The sequence below is a fragment of the Amphiura filiformis genome, chromosome 9 (assembly GCF_039555335.1).
Source record: "Amphiura filiformis chromosome 9, Afil_fr2py, whole genome shotgun sequence".
In the NCBI taxonomy this organism is placed as follows: domain Eukaryota; kingdom Metazoa; phylum Echinodermata; class Ophiuroidea; order Amphilepidida; family Amphiuridae; genus Amphiura; species Amphiura filiformis.
This window is the reverse complement of record NC_092636.1, coordinates 44327560-44344665: the sequence shown is the minus strand read 5'-3', so window position 1 is coordinate 44344665 and position 17106 is coordinate 44327560. Positions and strand designations below refer to the sequence as shown.

General features: G+C 38.0%; 1 long non-coding RNA gene across 1 annotated transcript; it reads right to left on the bottom strand.

Moving 5' to 3' along the window:
- Positions 1 to 5433: 5433 nt before the first annotated feature.
- On the bottom strand, positions 5434 to 14597 carry LOC140160338 (uncharacterized). Its single transcript, XR_011859960.1, has 3 exons — positions 14487 to 14597; positions 8633 to 8720; positions 5434 to 6063 (listed from the first exon to the last, which is right to left on the bottom strand). It is a non-coding gene; the product is annotated as an uncharacterized lncRNA (long non-coding RNA).
- Between the last annotated feature and the right edge of the window lie 2509 nt (positions 14598 to 17106).

The following is a 17106-nucleotide window of genomic DNA, read 5'->3' as shown; positions in this document are numbered from 1 at the left end:
ACAATGACAATGGACCACCAACATCTGATCTCCCACCACCCGCCGACCAGGACTTGCCTATTTGTGCTGATCCCCTACCCTGGAAGAGACAAGAAAGGCCATTCAAGCAATGAAAACAAACAAAGCTGCTGGACTGGACTGTGCGATTACCGCTGAGGCACTCCAGGGTGGTGGTGAAGCTATGGTAGACATCATCCATAAATTCTGCGTAGAAGTTTTTACAAAGCTTACGCCACCAGAACAGTGGATTACCAATGTTATTGTTCCCCTTCCAAAGAAAGGAGACCTCAGCCTCATGAACAACTATAGAGGAATCACACTGATGTCAGTTGCAGCTAAGGTGTACAATAGGATCCTACTGAATAGAATCAGGGACCATGTTGATCCTGTAATAAGAAGTAACCAGGCCGGATTTAGACCAGGCAGAAGCTGTGCACAGCAAACGCATATCCTCCGTAGAATCATGGAGGCTTTCCATAGTTACCAACTTCCACTAACTATAACATTCATTGACTTCAAGAAAGCCTTTGATTCAATCAACAGGAAGATGATGTTTTCTGTTTTGCGGCACTATGGTATCCCTGAGAGCATTGTAAAGGCAATACGTGTACTGTATACTAATTCGCAAAGTGCCGTATTGGTAGATGGCAACATCTCGGATCCCTTCCTAGTGACTACTGGAGTTTTGCAGGGGGATGTTCTGGCCCCATTCCTATTCATTGTTCTCATCGATTATTTGATGACGATGGCTACCGAGGGTAATAACAGCGGTGTTGAAACACACCCGCGTCGCTCCAGGCGTTATCCTGCCAAGGTTTTGAACGACTTGGATTTCGCTGATGATATTGCCTTGCTTGAATCTTCCATCCCGCGGGCACAGGCACAGCTGACCAGAACAGCGGCTGCAGCAGAAAGCCTGGGTCTCATCATCAGTGTTCCCAAAACTGAGTACATGACCATCAACTGCAATCCTCAGCCACCACTCCAAGTATACGGAGAACCCATCAAGTATGTCACTGATTTTAAATATCTTGGTTCCATGATGGGCTCTAGCACCAGTGACCTCTCCCGACGGAAGGCGCTTGCTTGGTATGCATTTTGGAAACTGGAGCATCTGTGGAGAAGTCCAACAATCACTGTTGCAACAAAAGTCAAGCTGTTTAACACCACTTGTGTTACAGTATTGCTCTATGGCTGTGAGTCCTGGGTGATATCTACTGATATGGAAAATAAGATCAACGCTTTTGGTACATCATGTTACAGGATAATGCTGAACATCAAGCGCACCGACCATGTTAGTAATGAAAGGGTCTATGCCATCACCAACACTGTGCCTCTTATCAACTCTGTCAGATCACAACAACTACGATTCCTGGGACATATCCTGAGGATGCAGGAAGATGAACCATGCAGAAGATATGCTCTCTACACCCCATTACATGGTAAAAGAAGACCTGGAAGGCAAAGAACATCCTACTTGTCTTATGTGCAAAAACTGTTGGGGGATTTTGACAACTTTCTACTGCCAGATGCCATTGCCACTTTGGCTTCAGATCGTAGTACATGGAGAAACTTTGTAGTCGCCTGCTTCGCAGCCGAATGAAATGAATTCCCGACATTTTGCTTGATAGCATCACAATTGTGTAATATTTTTGAGAAATCCTCCTCAGCAAGTGTTACAATATGGCTTTAAATGAGGGTTTACCCAAGTGTGGGTTTCATTTTCTAATTTCAAAAACAAAGGAAAGCAAACACATACAAAATTTAAACTTATTTATTTTATTGCAAATGAACTTAACAAAAAAGAAAGTAATTTTCATGTAGTGTTCATACAACTATGATAACTATGATAACTATGATAATGGACTGGCCTTGAGATAGGCGAAAGAACAGATCAATTTCAATGAGAAAAACATTCCTATCTGACCCCCGAAAGCGATATAGCTCAAGGTCACATAAAATGGTAACAATTTCATTATGAAAATAAAAATTCATAAAAAACAAATCTATTTAAAAATCTGGACTTGTGTCGCTAATTGTCAATGGAGGTAGATTATTCTTTATTGCACATACATTACTTTTCTAACAATTTAATTTTAAACACTTAATATTAGCCTGTTCTACAGGCTGACACACTTGCCAATTATACAATACAATACAATACAATGCAAAGAGCATTTGCGCCATTTCCAAAAGGCTCAGGGCTCTTACAAAATAAAAACCTTAATATTAGCGCTTAAAACTACATTTGAAGGTGCATCTTAAAAATATAAATATACAATATCAATTAAAACAGGTTAAGGAAACAAATAAGTTGAGCGGCTTGGCCAGGATTTTTTTTCTGTTAGAGGCTAGATGGTCCTAAAAATGTTTTTCAAACATATTTTGAAACTTTTCAAAAAATTCATTCAAAATTAATCCACATCTAACAATTTAATTTTAAACACTTAATATTAGCCTGTTCTACAGGCTGACACACTTGCCAATTATACAATACAATACAATACAATGCAAAGAGCATTTGCGCCATTTCCAAAAGGCTCAGGGCTCTTACAAAATAAAAACCTTAATATTAGCGCTTAAAACTACATTTGAAGGTGCATCTTAAAAATATAAATATACAATATCAATTAAAACAGGTTAAGGAAACAAATAAGTTGAGCGGCTTGGCCAGGATTTTTTTTCTGTTAGAGGCTAGATGGTCCTAAAAATGTTTTTCAAACATATTTTGAAACTTTTCAAAAAATTCATTCAAAATTAATCCACATCGGCCAAACGGCTGCTTTTAATTTCATATACTTAAAATATATCCTCAAAAGCTCCCAAAATGCAAATTCTGGGTAGGCATATTTGAACATATTTTTTGGCCGCCTTACATCAAATCAGCTGTTGCTGTTTCTTATCAGACTTTAGTGTGATTTAAGGGGACATTAGCAGATTTATCAGTATTTGAAACAATTTGGTCAAATTCACAGCAATTTCCTCATATTTTTCAAAAGTGTGTAGTGATGTAGAGGATGTAGTGATCAGTAAAAATTTAGCAAGATTTGCAGTTATTGAATTTAACACCATAAGCACCATTTTATCAATCACAATTTGATGCAATTTCAAAATATTTACCGCAATTCAGTGATTTAACCACCATTCAGCGTAATTTTAGGCAAGTTAAAGCTATTTTTCACTAAACTGCAACTCACAGTAACTTGTTTTAAATTTGTTTGATTATGATGAGTGATTTACCATTTCCCCTTGTGACATAGAGCTACAATTTTGGTTGTTTTAAGGTCCACATATTGGTTAACTTCTTAAAATGTGCCCAAAAAGGATCTAATTTGGAAGTCTGAAACATCACATAGGATTTGATTTTTTAATGAAAATATTTCCATAGTTAACATTCCCAGTTGAATGAGCAGATTTGTTTTTTTAAAACAAGGTCCAAATTGAAGTTGAGCAATAATTAATCTTAGCTACAGGCAGAATTGTCCCAAAGTGGATCACTGTAAAATAAACATCCCATTTTCTGTTAACTGTACTTACATGGTTCAGGGACCCAAACTTCATTCATTGAAATAGGAAGACATCTAAAAATCGTTAACATCTAAACCATCTCATCAAATGCAGGCATCAATATCTGCAAAATGCAACAATCAAATTTAAAAATATTAATACATTGATTTTCTAAATCAAGTCATCTCACCAAGCACACAAAATCCAAAGAATGTGACAACACACAGAACATTTTACCTTGATCACATAACCCTCTGCAAGAACAAAGACATACATAACATGCATGTACGTACAAACAATGCACATCACAATAGGTAGCAGAATCATAGGAAAATAGTTTTATGGGTAAAATTATCCAAGAGTGTGATAATAAGGAATCCTTGTTAAGACGTCGGGGTACATTCTCAGCATGAAATTTGAGGTTTCAGTGCTGTGAAACAGACACTGAACTCCATATCATAGGTGATGCTTACCTGGTAATCATTCTGTAAATTCCGAAGATGTCTATCAAGGTAAACATGGTAACATCCCGAGGGCTCATCCTGAAGTATGTGGCCAATCCAACTACTTTTCTTGAATGGTCCTGGTTAGTGGTCTTTGCTGTACAGCTCATCACTCATTTAATGACATTGATGATACATAGGCAGTTGGTAAAATAAGCTTCACCAATTTAGCAAATCCATGACCTGACAGAATAAAATCACTTACAAAAAAAAAAAGGGTGTCAGTAAAAAAATGCAATGAAAACAGGAACAGAATGCTCCAATCACCAAGCATTGGGCCCACTTTCTGAAGACAACAGAAGACAGTCCAGGCAAGCACAAAATGAAAACAACACTCATACTGCCCACCTTGTTTGAACTAAATGCTTCTCATGAGTAGGTTTCTATGTACTGATGCAAAAATGCAGGCTGGTATCTCTAACCTAACCCCAAACCCTGGCCCTAATCCTAGTTCTAACCCTCCCCTACCTCTAACCCTAGCCCTAACCCCACTTCTAACCCTATCCCCTGGCCCTAACCCTATCTCTAACCCTAGCCTAACCAGATACCAGACACTGAACTGCCGATCAATATATAGATCTACTCACTTCAGTATTTCTTACAAGCATGATGAACAGCAAGGATGTTATCTACACATTATGCAGGCTGAAAGGCTCAGGAAGTCGACATGGAGTGGGCTTCATACTCAGCAATTCAAGTAAAATGCTCCGGCTATCCTTCACTGCCTCATTCCCCTCCACTCCTCCACCACTCATCATCCTTCTCATCATCCTTCTCCTCAGGGACAACACAATCACATACAAAAACGTACAGAAAGCAAAATACTGACCATTTATTGCCTCCTCTTCTTTCCTAACTCCAATTCCCGTCTCCACAAAGTCATCTGAAACACAAAAACAAAATAGAATAGAAATGTTAGTACATAAAATAATACAGCTATGCGCACCCTCTCCCCCCTGCCCCTTCCCCATACCTTACACTTGAACACAACATGAACAAAACAAGATAGACACAAACACAAAACATACATAAAAACATGACATAAAACATGAAACAAAAAAACAGTGACATAAACAGACAAAGACAGACACAGACTGGCACGATCTCGGGAGCAACCCCGAGACGTGGAAGTCAGGAGGAAGGAAGCCAGCTCGATCTCGGGGAGTCACCACGAGACGAGTTAGCTGGGAGGGGGGAAGCCGGCTCAAACTCGGGGAGCCACCCCGAGACGAGTAAGCCGGCTAGATCTTGAGGAGCCACCCTGGGATGGGGAGACGCCCCAAGATGGGGAAGGGGCACCAGTCGCCGACAGTACTGTCTTTGTGATATACAATAGCAATTGTACTGTACAATTGGTCGGACAGGAATACATACATAAAAACATGACATAAACAAAAAACATAAAACTACAAAGTGCACAAACAAGACAAGAAAGACAAACATACAGCTAGACAGTACAGAAAAACACAAAAGAAAAAGAAGACCTGGACAGACAAAGACAAAAGACAGACAAAGACTGGCACGATCTCGGGAGTCCCCCAAGACGTGGAAGTCAGGAGAAAGATCTTGAGGAGCCACCCTGGATGGACTCCCCAAGATGGGTTAGGGGCACCGGTCGCCGACAGTACTGTCTTGGTGATATACAATAGCATTTGTACTGTACAATTAGTTGCAATTTTACAGTACAATCGGTCGGACAGGAATTTATTTCTGCAAGAGCGGTCAGAGACATACAAGACACATATAATCAGGAAGGAAGGAGTTAGGAAGGAGGAAAGACATGACAATGAAACAGAACAAACATGAGTACATAATTAAAAGCTTACTCAAGAATTTCAATTTCTAGATTTTGACTGCAAAACAGCAAATCAATTACTTACCAAACTCTAGTAAAATTTGCTTAAATTTAAAAGCCACTTTCTGTGCCATTCATGTTTTTACATACTTGGAACCCTTCACCATTGTCCCCAAATGGTCACCACCTGTCATATAGTACCATTCACCATTGTCATCCATTCCATAACTGATATATTCATCTGCATGCATTGATCTTCTGAAATGTTAAGTGTCAAATCATTCGTATTGAAATGATTCATTTTGAACAACAAATATTATAAGATCAATCCAAGTCGAATAAACTTTGTCCAAACCGAGCACCTTACAATTTTGCAATTCTAAAATACCACATCCTCATAGAGTCATTATAAAAATATAATATATCATTGTCAGTGATTAATTTTCTCAAACACCTGTCCTGTTTCCTTCCCTTTATTAATGCAGTGACAATAACACTTTGCTTTGACATATCTCTGACACCAGTGGTGTAACCAGTGCAGGCCCCGATACAAAAAAAAAAACTGGGAAGAAAAGCAAAAAATTGGGAAAAGATACTCAAAATACTACAACTTTTGATCAGAAGTTTTTAAATCTTACCACCCCCCCCCAGCCCTCGAATTAAGGATCTGAAGGGGCAAGGCAACTTTTTTAGGGCAAGTTGATAATTGCCTTGGATTTTCACTGAAAAGGCAAGGCAGCACGGCAGTTTGTAATATTTCAAGAGGGCATCATGGCAACTGTTGAAAATTTGAGAAGGGCATCACCAAGGCAATTTCTCAAAAGTGAAGAAAACACACACAAACATACTAGATGATTTTATAATGAAGGGGCAGGGCTGGGGCACCGACGGCAACTTCATTAGAGGGCACAGCAAGTGACTGCCTTGGGTAAAGGACATATTTTGAGGGCATTACGGCAGTGGGGATGGGCTGTTGGGTACCCACAGCAAAATGCCATGGGTGCCGTGGGTTAATTCGAGGGCTGCCCCCCCCCCCCGAAGGTCAGGTCCGGTTACACCACTGTCTGACACACATTTACCAACTTTCTAAGAAACTTAATATAAAATTGATCACAAAATAGAATCATTTATAAACCTCTTAGTCCAATAAAGGAATCCCCATAACAATTGTGCAAATCATGTTAAATTTGCTGCATTTGGCAGAGATACCGTGTTTAGTCTTATTAGCGTTTTTCAACAGTACCCTAGCTTATTTGGTGGGAAAAGGTCACACAGAGGTCAAGTTCAAAATTGCCTGGACCTGGTCGAAAATGCAAGTAATGCGTTCCTCTAGTCATAAGGATTCAGAAAAAGTATAGTTTGACCTATCTATGATGCACTGGAGTTACAAGCAAAAATGTAACATTGTGATATCATAGTCCTGTTTAATTTTGGCACAACAGGAAACAAAATTGAAAAATTTTGTGGAAAATGGTCCTTTTCATGATAAATCAGAAAAATAATACTTTGCGCTATGTAGGATGTTTCATTACGTCAGTAACACATCAAAATCGACAATACCCATTGAGTGGCATTGCTATTGAATCAATTTGAGGGATTTGACCTTGACAAATTGTTATGTTACCTGGTTAAGAGAGCACCCACGATAGTTTCTTCTGGTTTCTTGCAACAAGACAAATAATTTGAGACCAGTTTCATCAAAATCAGAGCAAATTTCATTTTCTCCCCAGTGGGGGCAAAATTGGACCTATGATGTCATAAATATGTTACTCTTTTGCCCATAACTCCATAACCATACGGCTATGTCAAAGTATACTTTTTGAATCCTTATTACCAGAGGATCACGATGGTGTGAGTTTTGAACAGGTCTGAGTAATTTTGAACTTGACCCTCTGTGCATTGGCGGCACTACGGGGGACAAGGGGGCATTTTCCCCCAAATATTTTTTTTCTCCCCTAGGCATATTTTTTGCGGTAATTTTGCACAAAATGTGTTGATTCCCCCCCCCAGAAATTCACTTTTCCCCCCAATGCCCCCCTCCACCCCCCGAAAAAATTCATGGGGCTGCCACTGCCTCTGTGCAAAGTTCCATGACCTTTTCTCTACTAAAATGAGGGTACTGTTAAAATGCCTCCACACAGTGACATCGCCCCGATATCTTCATAGTAGAAATCGCCATGGTAGGTTGAATCCACAGCCACCTATGACCATTTTATTCGGACCTTATGAGATGCATATTATTAGCGAAGTGACTTGACTAAAGCTACTGTATAGACGGGGTAATTGATTTCTCGCTCTGTGAGCAAGCTTGTATACGACATTGCGGTCAATGGTTATACTCTCTCCACTTGAGTGAGTGCCACTATAGCCTGCTGCGCGCTGTAGTCCATATAGGACCAACGCAATATAAAATTGAGAGTTTTGGTCAAATTTTGACTTCAAAGCGCACGGCCAATTTTCAAAGCGCACGCTAACGACTATAATATCTGTTCAACACGTATTTTCAAGTGTATGAGACCACATCTGGTTTCTTGAGAAAAATTCATTTACGGGAGATATTCATCATTTTGTAACCCAGTATCCGAAGATTTTCGTCTGATATCAAAATCGTGCATAGCAATTCACGTGTATGGATCCCGTGTATTCATTTTAATGTCTCTGCTGCACCAAATAATTATTAGCCAGGCGATGTCGGTGTGCTCCATAGCCTAGATTAGCAGTATAAATACTATTCATCTGCCAAATATGACAACTTTAACATGATCTGCATGATTGTAGTGCATGTAAACTGAAATCAATTGCACTATCTTGTCGTTACAATGCTTACCTGGTAACCATTCTTTAAAATTTGGTGGAAGATGCCTATCATAGTAACCATGGTATCATTGTCATCCCAGGCTTGCTTCACCAATAACCTGCAAGATGAAAAATATGTATTGTTATAGGTTAGTGATAGATTGTACTGATCGAGGTCAAACAACTACCCGGTACATCAAAACTACAAATATAATTTTTTAAACATTCCGTATTCATTCCATAAACCGCCCAGGTTGCTTTACAACATCATTTTGGGTGGGCGCTTATTTTTGTTTACGATTATGTAAACAATGTCCCAAAATATTGATTTTACCATGATGGTTCCATTATTGGTAAATTGTGCTTTACAAATCCACTTGATTACTCACATTTGTAGACATTTCATCGACAAAGACGCATGCAAGCAAACCAGATGGATTAGAGAAGCAATGTGGATCAGAAAACGGGGGGGGGCAACGTTATCAACCGCGATGAAGGGACATACTCACACAATCATGTATATGACCAGCTACTACAAAGAACTACACCCTCTGGAGATGAGAGTAGGAGTGTTGCTGATTCATCACATTACTGATGAAGTCTTCCGAAGGAAGATGAAACGTCTAAAAGCGTGAGTAATCAAGTGGATTTGTAAAGCACAATTTACCAATAATTGATATCTAACAATCCTGAAGAACTTATTCAAAGATGATGGTTCCATAGTGTTTGATGTTTAGTTGGTTCCTGCACATAATAATGGGGAATGTAGTAAAGTCGCTTGTTGGACGATACGCAAAAAAAATTGTTTGCTTGCCCTCCACCGACCGACCCAAATTTGTCCAAAATCAGGGTCGGGCCTTTTAAAAAATGTTATTTTTAGTTTCTTGTATAAAATTTAAAATTTTAATGTTTTTTGTTTGTTTTGATTTTTTTTTGTAAATCATTCCTTAAACGTGCTTGGGCTCTTAGAGCTTCTCTTGTTAAATGAATCTATGCACAATTCAGTGCCAGTCTTTTGCCATGTTAATGTATATAATTATTTTTATATTTTTCTATATTTCGTTTTATTTGCCTGCTAACGACCCATTTCAAGTCAACGTGGGTTGACACAGGCAATTTATTTTGCTTTTATTTTGTGCCATAATTGTGCATGTATATTCAACTTTGTTTTAAATCATATCTTGTATATAATTATGTTTGTTGTTGTTTTTGAACGCACCGCTGGTTAGGCGTGTGCCACTGATACAAAAGTGTATGTTCCAATAAATAAATAAATAAATAAATAAAATGTTTTTTTATTACTTTTTCTGTGTCTAAATTTCATTTCAAAGCTAAATTTGGCAACAGCTATCCATTCATGCATCAATGTTTCCAATAAACTTGGCGTCTTATGCAGTCGTTCTAATTGTTCCAATTTCTATGGTATATCTTACGTATTGAAGGTCTGAAGTGAAGTATGCATCTTTCCACATGACCAATGTTCATTGCCTACAGGCCTATACGGTCATGTTTTTGAGGTGGGCACCCAAAAAAGATGGAGCTGTCACATATTCCAAAAATGTTTCTCTTCTTATTCCTATATTTTTGCTAAAATCCATCATGAAGAAATGGTTTGGGTCTTATTTTGAAGATGAATTATTAATTAAATGAAATAATAACAAATACAGTTGAACAAATTAATTAATTTCAACAGCTTAATTAAGTTAATTAGTCAGGGGTGGAGCCGGAAGCGGAGGAGCTCTGTGTAATTCCAATGGAAAGTTGGTGTAATGGTGTTCATTTTAAAATGTATGCACTTTGCCTCAGTAGAAGTAAAAATGCATTTGCATTTAATGTTAATTTTATTTTTTTAACTTTCTATAAGCCTATAACTATAATTAGCTAGTTAATCTTAATCAGGGTCTTAGGCAGGATTTGAAGGTTTGGGTGTGTAAATTCAAAAAACTGGGTGTGTAAATTTAAGATTTGTGTACAAATTATAGGCCATGTGGGCAAAAACTGGGTGTGTATTTACAAATTTGGGTGTGTAAAACACTCCCTACACGGCTGGCTGCCTAAGCCCTTGATCTTAATAAATTGAGTAATTAAGGATTTAACAAGCTTTTAATCAGTGTTGTAGTCGAGTCCTCGTCATCCGAGTCCGAGTCCTTGGTGTCCGAGTCCAAGTCCGAGTCCGAGTCACTGCCAATTTCTGATGTCCGAGTCCGAGTCCGAGCCCTCAATGTCCGAGTCCGAGTCCTTATGTATCAAATTCAAGCCCCGGGGTTTTCACCCAATACTTTATCAACGAAGGCCTATCTATTTTAGTTCTATATGTTATTTTCTTTTAAATACATAATTTGCTAGTCCCACCTAGCTTGCTAGTATCGTTTTGGGGTTGTGCAATAATTATGCGGAGTCCGGGGAGGGGTGAAATTGCAGAAAATGCTTATCCTCTCAGTGGCGTAACTAGGGTCGGTAGCGCCCTGGGCAAGAAACAAAATTGCCACCCCTACCCCCCAGAATTTCAGTTAATTCTTGAAAGAATTGCGCGAGGAGCGCGCGAAAGTTTGGACAAATAAGGCCTACCACTAATTAAGTTTGGTTACTAGAAGTTGAATATCGGTCTTAAAATGTTCTTTGAATTGATTATGTGTTGAAATGCGCGAGAAGCGCGCGAAAATTTTGACTTTCATCACTTGGAGGGCGCAGAATCGATGCTGGCCCTGGCTGAATTGGTCAATTTGGCGCCCCCTAACGGTAGCGCCCGGGGCATGTTGCCCCCCCCTCCTAGTTACGCCACTGTATCCCCTCTCAGCCTGCCAAAAATCGCTTGCACACCCTCCCCCTCTCCTTCCCGGCTTGCCAAAAATCTTTGCCCCCCCCCCCCCCCCTTGCACATGCCATTTTTTGGGATCCCAATTTACAAATGGTTTAGATATATGTTGCGAGTGCAGCGAGCAGGGAAATTTGCATATGTAAGCCCTTCCGTACTGTTTTCTAAGCCTTTTTAGAGCGTTTTATTTGAAAGGTGCCCCATATGTGCCTAAAAAACGTTTGTTCCCCCTCTCGGCCCGAGCCTCTCGGCTTGCCAAAAATTGCTTCCACCCTCTCTTTCGATCGGCCAAAACATTCTTACCCCCAGTTTTACCTCCCCCAATGCTCATAATTTTGCTCAGCCCTTAGGTAGCATACCTTGGAAACATAGTATAATCACATAAGTGTGTTTAAAGAGGCAAAATATGCAATATGACAATCAAAATATGACGTCACTACCAAACTTCAGGTGCCAAACGAAGGGGTGTTGGATCTGGCTGTAGGCCTATGCAGTATTATTCCCGGGGTAGGGGGTCACTCATATGTAAAGGTGGTACGGGTACGTGCGGCGGTCAAGGGTCCCTTTTTCAGACTCTCCGGCAGTTTCGAAGACCCACATTTGCATCATGCTCCAGTTCATTGAGCCTAACACTCTAAAAAGTGTCGCTCTTTAGCTCAAATTTGGAAACATTTTGAATTTTTTAGCTCCAAAACCTATAATTTGTCCCAATTTTAGTTCATAGACCTCCACAAAAATGTTGAAATTCAGTTCTTAGTTCCCGGATCCCAAAGTTTGGCGCCGCACACCCCTACCAAAATTTAACTTGAATGCCCCATTGTATTAATATTATTCATGTACATTCTAGACTTGCGTCTAACGAAGCAGTCATGTTAACAACAAACGATCATGATTAAGGTTAGCAACTATTTTAAATTGTTGCGATTTGGTAGTTCACAGCATCTTGCGAATGTAGTTAGCTTTGGCATAAATTGCATTGCTCAATTTATAGCGAGCTTGTAGAAGAATCCAAATATCACAGGTATACTTTTGTAGGACCCGTGGTTCTTGAGTTATGTTGTAAAAAGGGCTGAAACAACAACACTTTTGTAAAATGTACATAACTCATTAGCAACAATAAATTAAGCAAGTTTTCAAAGCATATGATTTGTAGAATGCACTCTTGTAAAACATCAAAGTGTCATTTTTCAATAATATATTGATTTAGATAATGACAATCGATTTTTTGGTTGCTTCGACCAACAATACCTCGTCCACCCTTAAAATCCATTTAATCAATTAAAGATATAACTGAATTTCGTGAAAGCAATCTTGCTTTTTGGTTGTAGGCCTACTTTTATTTACCAACTGAATTTATTTGCATACAAAATTACTTAAATTAATCACGTGATGTGATCATTGATCAAGCATTATATAAGTATACGCACAGTGATGAACGAAAATAAAAGACCTAAAAAGACCCTATTTTGCTGGACTCGAGGAGGACTCGAAGCCGAGTCCCCGAGTCCTTGGGGTCCGAGTCCGAGTCCTTAGCTTCCGAGTCCCAAGTCCGAGTCCGAGTCCTTGAAAAAAGGACTCGAGTCCGGACTCGAGTCCGAGTCCTCCAACACTGCTTTTAATTAATGCAGTGGAATGGGTGTCATGCAATATAATGGGCTTTACATTTTGCATGCATTTCATCTGTCATAAATCTTTTAAATTGTTTTATCTTTGAAATATCTATAAAATAAATCTTCATTATTACAGTCAAGGATTTAATCTGATGACATATTGATCGTTTATTGAAGTAGGCTAATTGTGCATGTATATGCCTACATGTACATGTACCATTGTTACAAATTATTCACTGTATATTGATTTTTGGAACACCCTAATGAGAATTGGATATTTATGTGATATTATAGCAATTCTTTAAACTATATTGAATATATTTTTCAAATTAATGCCACTTAGTGAAATTTTTCATTAAATTAAACAATTTAAAATGTAAACTTTTTTCACACCCTGTATTACACAATGGGCTTAGCAAATATAGTGCAAACTTTATGTTTAATGAAAACACTAATTGTGTACATTCCAAATATCAAGTTTATTTTCAAATTTGATGTACCATGTAGAAATATTTGAGTGGTAAAGAAATGTAATTTTTTATGTATTTTTCAGTGGAATCACCCTGTATATTTTTGGCACACCCTGTATATCCACTCAAACTGTACATATTTGCAATCCTGACAATATATGCTTTCTAAAAATGTATAATTTTACATAGTTTGGGTGAAAACTTTTTGAAATATAATCAGAAATACAAAAAAGGAGTTGATTTTTGGCAAATTGCAAGATGTGACGCAATTGGGTCCCACCTCAAAAAACATGACCATACAATAGTGAGTAATTAAAAAATTAAAATTAAATTTTTTTTTTTTTGGCATTAAAAAGATTTTCAACATTGGGGGGGGGGCTGAAATTGAAACATTTTTGGTGTCAGAAAATGTGCAAAATATAGGCCTAGGTCACAAACACCCATTTTATCATAATTGTATTAACGTCACCTAGGATTATTGGGGCTTGGGGGTGTAAGGTATTCCACCCCTGCTTCAAAATTATTGAGGGGCTGACCCCCCCAGCCCCACGGTCTTGTATAATTATGATGAAAAGTGTTATCACCAGAGTTTCAACTGCCACTTTACTTTTCCAATCCCATTGAATTCTGTACAAAAGTTGTTGTTTTAAAATTGTATCTCACAGTGTCTGTTTTAATACTTGGACGTCGATTTCAGAACAAAAGTAATACTTCTAATTCACAGTGGGCCGATGCTATGCTAGTCATATAACGACCAATAGATAAATGACTGGCTAGTGACTATCATTGAAGACTGATCGAGTTCCGCAGTCATGGAATGTAATGAAGTTGACAATTTTAACCCTTGATCCGAATATTGATTGACAAAATTGCAGCGAAGTTGTGAGTTTTTCATTGTTTATATAATATTATCAACAATTATACAGTAACATTTTTTTATGTTATAGGGCCCTGTTCCCGGTCCTATTATTAAGCTGATCATAAGCTTACCGTTTTATAAAAGTAGTTTTTATCCTGGCCGGTAATCTTGTATCATCACCTATCAGCTCCTATCTGTCACACACGTCCTGTTCTGTTGCAATCAGATGTCCTTTAAAAATTCGCGCGAATTCAGTGAGTTCAGCTGGTTCTGACGTTATGCTGGATATTCCATTCAGTCACAGAGGGGGTTCAAGTTCACTGCTAGATCCAATGATGTACTGCGCATCACATTTGGCGTATAAACACATGCAACGCCACCACTGAATTATTGATGTCTCTGATTATTTTTCATGTAGGCCTACCTCTTTAAAAATTACTCCAACCGGTTGAGATGAGAAAAATATTATTACGCCAAGACTGTTCCCTCACGTGATAAAAGTCACTTATGTTATGTGTTATGCTTATGTATCAATCCGCAAAAGAAACTAACAATTTTTTTTCTTGTATAAGTTTAGCCTTAAGGGGTGGGGTATGATTAACGTTTGGACAGTATTTATTGTGGGACATTAGAGCACATCAGACATATCGAATTGCATTCTGAATACGAAGAATGTCCTTCTGATATCAAATAATTTAGATTTTTTGAAATTCGCAGTGTAATACACATTTTATGGCAAATGATTAAAAATTGATATTTTTGATATTTAACAGTACTTGAAGTAAACTTTATAAATCTGATGATTTATACTTAAAGTGCATGTAGGTGGGATGAAAAGCCGACGATCAATTGAAAATTTTGACCTTTCGTATTGAAGATATGGATTTTTTTTCCCAAAACACCAAAAAAATAGGTCTTTTTTGGAAAAAATCCATATCGTCAATATGAAAGGTCAAAATTTTCAATTGATCGTCGGCTTTTCCTCCCAGCTATATATACTTTAGGAATATATCATTAGATTTATAAAATTTACTTCGAGGACTGTTATATAGGCCTATCAAAAATGTGCAAAAATATCAAATTTTACTAATTTGTCAAAAAATTTGTATTATAGCGCGAATGTCAAAAATGATATCAGAGAGACATTCTTCGAATTCAGAATGCAATTCGATATGTCTGATGTGCTCTCATGTCCCACAAAAAATACTGTCGAAACGCTCAAAACGCTCATTCCAGATCCCTTAAGTTGTGTGACCAGTTTAAATTTACCTCAACAAGTTTAGCCTTGTCCAATGTCCAAGGCCTTTAAGGCCAAAAAATTGTTGTTTGATTGGCGTAACCCGATCGACTGAGACCCGACCCTAGACTTTTTTCTTATTTTTTTGCCTATTTTTTTTTAATTAAAAAAAAACTAAATTAAAAAAAAAAAGTTACAAGGCCTTTATCATACGCAATTTACCGTGCGTGTTACAAAAATAATTTTAAAAAAGGTTACCGACCGACTTACCCTAATCTTTTTTATGTTACGCCAATCAAACCCAATTATCCAGATATCCAATAGCGGGGGGGTGCTGGCCAGCAAAAAAATTGCTCCCACGGTTTTTTTCACATGATTCCCATCTGTTCCTTAAATTTATTGTACACTACTGTCTTCGTGTAAAGAAGTAGCTACATCTTTAGTTTCTTCCAATTGCTCTCCAAAATACCCCTTTTTCAAAATCCTTTAGGATTCATCCGGGATTTCACTAATTTTGTCGAATTTTGACAAATACAAATACCGTAGAAACCCGTCTATAAGGAATAGAAGCGACTGTGATGATAGCATATTTCACGCTAGCGCCCTCCACAATATTATATCATTATGGAATTTGAGCAAATCATTTACCGACACAAGCAGGTATACAATGTATTATTTTATCTTTATTTCGCATCTCACGAGCATAGCTCACTTGGCAAGGCATAAGACTTTGGTTCTTTAGATCGGAAGATGGTGAGTTCGAGCCTCATCACGGTCACACAAACTTTTATAAACAAAATATTGTTCAAACTTTTCATTTATATTTTCTTGCATTTTCTAAAGACTCCTTTCGTGATCATTTTTTTTCATATTTAGTTTAATTTATTCTATTGTTTTTCTTTTATTGTTTCTTTTCTTTGTCTTTTTTTCTTGTTTAATTTTATTTTTTCTTTATTTTTCTTTGATTCATATAATATTGGCAGGATAAGGAGAGGAGGAACTAAAGACCCATTCAGTGATTTGCTCATCCGGACGATCGTAAAAATCATCAAAATTCACCTTTGTCATTGTCATAGATGTGGTAACATAGCCTGCTAGTGGTTCAGCAGAAAACCGTGTGACACATAATATTTGGCTACATTTATTATACGATAAATACGAATTTATTAAACATGGTAACAAATATTCTCTAGCAGATCGGTTATACGATGGAACTGGTAGGCATAGGCCTATTATAAATTCGGGATATTAAATATCTTCCTGACGAGACAGATCTGCGCATGTGGTCAAAAACGATTCCTTACTAGCCACAGACCGTCCGCTGGAATTAGTTGAACATGAACCATTCGCTATGGCTGTTGGTCGGACCTCTCATCTCTCCACATCGATTGTGACCTATAATCCCCGACATTGCCCTTATGAACTCACATCCTCCTGTTTTATTCCAATCCCGGGGGGGCACTCAACTTTGGAGGTGACGCGTATGTAGGGCTGTTAAGACCCCTTTTTCAGCA